The sequence below is a fragment of the Marmota monax genome, unplaced genomic scaffold, assembly GCF_021218885.2.
Source record: "Marmota monax isolate L192 unplaced genomic scaffold, Marmota_monax_Labrador192_F-V1.1 WCK01_AAM20220418_F8-fsc00004, whole genome shotgun sequence".
Classification (NCBI taxonomy): Eukaryota; Metazoa; Chordata; class Mammalia; order Rodentia; family Sciuridae; genus Marmota; species Marmota monax.
In genome coordinates, this window is record NW_026692881.1 from 16,661,111 (window position 1) to 16,665,856 (window position 4,746).

Genomic DNA, 4,746 nt, shown 5'->3' on the forward strand with positions numbered 1-4,746 from the left:
GATAAAAACTAACAAGGCCAATTGTTCCCAGAGTTAGCATCTTCATCTTAACTAATGTGCTTTTTTTTCTTGTCAACAATGAGTAGTAGGCAAACTATTTGTGTTTGGCTAACAGGGACCTCAGGCTTTGTTCTCATTTGCAATACTTGTTTATCTTCCTTGCCAGTCTTTTCCTACTTTATTTGCTAGGTCTTTTTATTCTAGTTATAATATGCTACACTTTACTATAGCTGTGCTTTTTAATGTATGCTGGCTCAGATCCCTTTTTGACATAGGCGGAGCGTAAGTATATTTTTATTTAAAAAGTCTAACAGGTATAATTATTATTATTAATCATTATCATCATGAGCTTGGGTACTAACCTGATTTTATCCATTCCTGTGCTGTGGTACAGGCTGAATATTCTTGTCCTCTCTTTTGAACTCCTGGCAGAACTTCCAGCTCAGAGCAATAACAAGCAGTCAGCACAGTGCCCTGAGCTTCTCCTTCCCCAGGTGATTGCCTTGCAGGCTTTCATGTGCTCTGCCCACCTTCCCTGTCCCCAGTTACTGTTTAATGCACAACTATCCTTTTCCAGCAGCCTTCTCCTAGGCCAGGAACTGGATCCTTTCCCTCAGCTACCTGCCAAAGAACCCTTCAGAGCTGGGGTACTTCTGCCAGAAAGTATCTAGTTCCTTTATGCACCTGAGCTATGGAAATTGTATGACCTGAGTTTTTAACACTCCAAAGCCAATTGCTCCTTCCTAAACTAGATAGCTCTGAAGAGAAGTATTGAAAATGCTTCCCTCACAATCTGAGGGTCTCTTCCATCCCCAATCCTAGTGTTGATAGTCACTATACAAATACAGCCTCACTCACCCATAATCCACCAAATGTTAAAGAGCTGGATGTTCTTTGGGCTTTACCGATTCTAAAATTTGATCTGGAGTCTCCTTTGAGGGCCTCTTTTTAAGCCCCTCTTCTCATTTAGCTTATTGAGAAATTCTCTGAAACATCTCTGTTTCTTACACTGGATCCAGCATGCCACTGGCTATGAAAATAATTTGGGATTGGGGAGATCTGTGTTTATCCCTACAGGGTGGGTCTACTTTATTGTGAAATAAGAGGCAATGTCATGAAACTACCCCAATTTATGCTTCCCCAACAGCCTCTGATAATAGTTTCACCTCAATCTTTATATATTTATTCACGTATTTGATAAAAATTTCATAGTTAGAAATGAAATACTTACAATGACATAAGTAACCATAGAGTCAAATTGTTGTAAGAACATGGGGCAACAACAACTGCTTAGCACCTGCATGCACACACACATACACACTTTCTTGTATTCATTCATACCCACAGGTGCTAAGTTCAGACATAACCCAGAGATTCTTCCCTGGCTTTTCTTAAGTTCTGGGGTAAGGGAAGAAATGATCAATGCAAAGATGCTGGTACTACCCAGGGCATCTCTTTGCTCTGCCAGCAACTTGGAAGACATGAACAATGGGGCAGTTATTTCCTTGGCACAAAACTGAATAGGCAACAAGAAATTTAAGGAAGGGTTAAGTTAGGTGTTAGGTTTAGAGTCCTTCCTCAACATCACAATAAAGCAGCAAACAGGGAAAAAATTCATTCGTTTAAACTCCAGAATGTTATGGAGCCAACCTGTGTGCCCTTCAATAGATGAATGGTTAAAGAAATTATGATATATTTTACACAATGGAGTATAACTTGGTTATAAAGAAAAATGACTTTATGACATTTTCTGGTGAATGGATGGATCTGGAGACTATCATGGTAATTGAAATAAGCCAATTAAAAAACCACAGGTCGGGGTGGGGTTGTGGCTCAGTGGTAGAGCACTCGCCTCACACATGTGCGACCCTGGTTCGATCCTCAGCACCACATAAAGATAAATAAATGAAATAAAGATATTTTAAAAAAACCAAAACCAAAGGTCAATTTTTTTTTCTGATATATGGAAGCTAATCCACAATAAGGGGGGAGGGAAGAATAGAAGTTCAGGGATTAAACAAAAAGAGAATGAAGGGAAGGGAGGGGGAATAGGAAAAGGAAAGACAATGAAATGAATCTGATATAACTCTACTATGTACATATATGAATACATCACAGCGATTCTCACCATCATGTACATAAGGCTGGGATCTTAATTAGAATAAGATATATTCCATATTTGTATACTTAAATTAAAGTGGACTCTACTATCATGTATAACTAAAAAATAACCAATAAAATTTTAAAAAATAAATAAATGCAAAAAAGGAGGTGGGAGGATGTAAAATATGATCCCTCTTCTCCAACAGGACCAATAGCAAAATCAGAAAGACCAAGCTGACACCATTTTGTTGTGACCTTATCTAAACAGTGTAGTTTGCTTTCATTTCAGCTCTGGAGAGAGAAAGAAAAACATTCTAGAGTAACAAGAAGGTCACATAAACCATATCCCCATTATAATAATATTTTGGGCAAGATTACATCTATTTGTCTACAGAGCTGGCCTACAGTTCTGAGAGCTCCAAGAAAGTGGCCCAGTTCCCATTCCTCTGCCTTTAGCATTTGTAGAAGGAGAAGTCAAATCTCAACTAGAGAAAATAATACCTGAACCAAATAAATTTAAATGTGAGGTTTGAGTCTTTCAACTGACCCCTATCTAAACATTGATGATACAGGAAGCTACTGTCTAAAAGAGCTTGTCTCCAATGCTCATGGTAAATGGGATAAAGCTAAGAAGGAGGAAATTATTTGGTGAACAAAGAACTGGCAGGTTCAATAAAAATGTTTGGAGTAAGGTGAGTCAATAGGGTAGTATCTTGCAAGGAGAGAATTTTTAAAAAATATTTATTTATTTATTTATTTATTTATTTTTGGTATGAACTTCATGTACCTAAAGGTAAAAGCAAGGTGAAGACAAGACACTTAACATGGCCAATATTGGTCACATCCATTCACACCAAGACCATTACCAAGAGTACTCCCAGTGACCCCTCATTGAGAAATAACTGGCCAACCAGTTATTTCACAATATAACAAATTTATTTCACAAAATAGTTATTTCACAAAAATGTTATTTCACAAAATAACAATAAAAGACAACCTGGAATAAAATAAAATAAATTAAATAAATAAAAATAACAATAAAAGACAATCTGGAATGTCAGCAAGGAACTACTCAGAGGAAGCAAATAGAAGTCATCCCTTTCTGGCCTGAGGTGAGAGGTTTGTTCCAGATCAGGTCAGTCAAATACAAAATTTCAAAATGGTTGGCCTGAGACCATGGCAATGCCTCCTTGGATTCCACCTTCTCTCTCTGATAAAGAGAAGCAAGGGCTCTGACTGAATAAAACCAGACACTAGTTCTTGAATTACCTTGCACTGATGGTTACAGCACATGCCTTTTAATACACATGGCTGTCCCCATTCTGAGGTAGAATGATAAGGGATGGAGATTGGGCTAGAATAGTACCTGTCTCTTTTTAGCCCAAAGCCCTTCAGGCATATTCAGTCTGAGTAGGACTACAATGGTCCTTGTTCTTCTGCTCAGATGACTGGGCAGTGGCCTTGGCCTCCCTGCTCATTTTCAGAGGCTTTGCAGAGATGTAGTCCTTCACTTTGATTTCTGTTTTTGGCTTTCAGAGTAGCCACACACAGCTTCTCCAGGAAATCTCACATGCTGGAAACCATCCAACTAACCCAGTATCGAGGAAACACAGTCTGGGGATTATTCACTGCAGGTCAGCAAGTAGTCAAAGCTATTCTCATCAAGTGACTTGTGAGGATGAATAACCATTTGGAATTCATATGATCTGACCCCGATGAATTCTGGAGCTTCTGGACCACTGGGGTGCTCCATAGAACATGACTCCAACACTGTCACATTTTCCGGATCCACACTGTACCATTGAACATACACATCATACTGAGAGTACATGGATAAAGAAATGGATTATCCAGTGAAGAGCTTCAGAACCACTAATTACATCTCTCTTGGTCACCTCCGGCTTGATCACCAGTGTGTGTGTGTGTGTGTGTGTGTGTGCATGTGTGTGTATTTTGTATTTAACTGAACATTAAAGAACTACTGAAGTATCATATTTTTGTAGGTTCCAAAAACTTGGTACTGGTAAAAGTTGGTGCCTGCAATTGGGTGCTGTCATACCTTAAAGTGTTTTTATTCATCACCATTTCCCATGGCTGGTCTTTGTCCTAATTTTCATTCCCTTCTGTTTGGAATTTTGATTGGCAAAGACGGCACTCTGCTCCAGAGCTCTGAAATATATTTGCGATTTCCTCCATCCATTTCAGCTTATTAATCACTGCAGCTCCTCCTCCTGGATCTTTTCCTCGACCCACATGAAGATGCCAGCAAGTTCTGCCATCAAGGCAGAGGGGCTGGGGCAGCCACAAGTCTGGCAACAAAGGCCTCCAAGGAGGACATAGCACACGCTCTTCTAGTTCCACAATAGCTTAACTAAGCTTAGCTAAACACTGTAATGTCCTCTCCTGGTAGAAAGCAATCAGCTTCCATCAATCTTCCAATGATTTTGACTCAGGAATATTATTTGATATTATTTAAGGTAATGCCTTGATTTTTTCAGGATTTGTTAATGATTGTTGTCCCCAGTGCCAAACTGTGGACATTTGGAATTCATATGATCTGACCCTGATGATTTGTTCCTCACCTGATCTGCCACAGACTGCTAATTATTTCCTAATGCCTTTCCTGCCCTTCTCCATAATAAT

At 39.1% G+C, this 4,746-nt stretch overlaps 1 pseudogene; it reads right to left on the reverse strand.

The window, feature by feature from the left end:
- Positions 1 to 3,494: 3,494 nt before the first annotated feature.
- Positions 3,495 to 4,385, reverse strand: LOC124096171 (stAR-related lipid transfer protein 7, mitochondrial-like; annotated as a pseudogene).
- Positions 4,386 to 4,746: the final 361 nt, after the last annotated feature.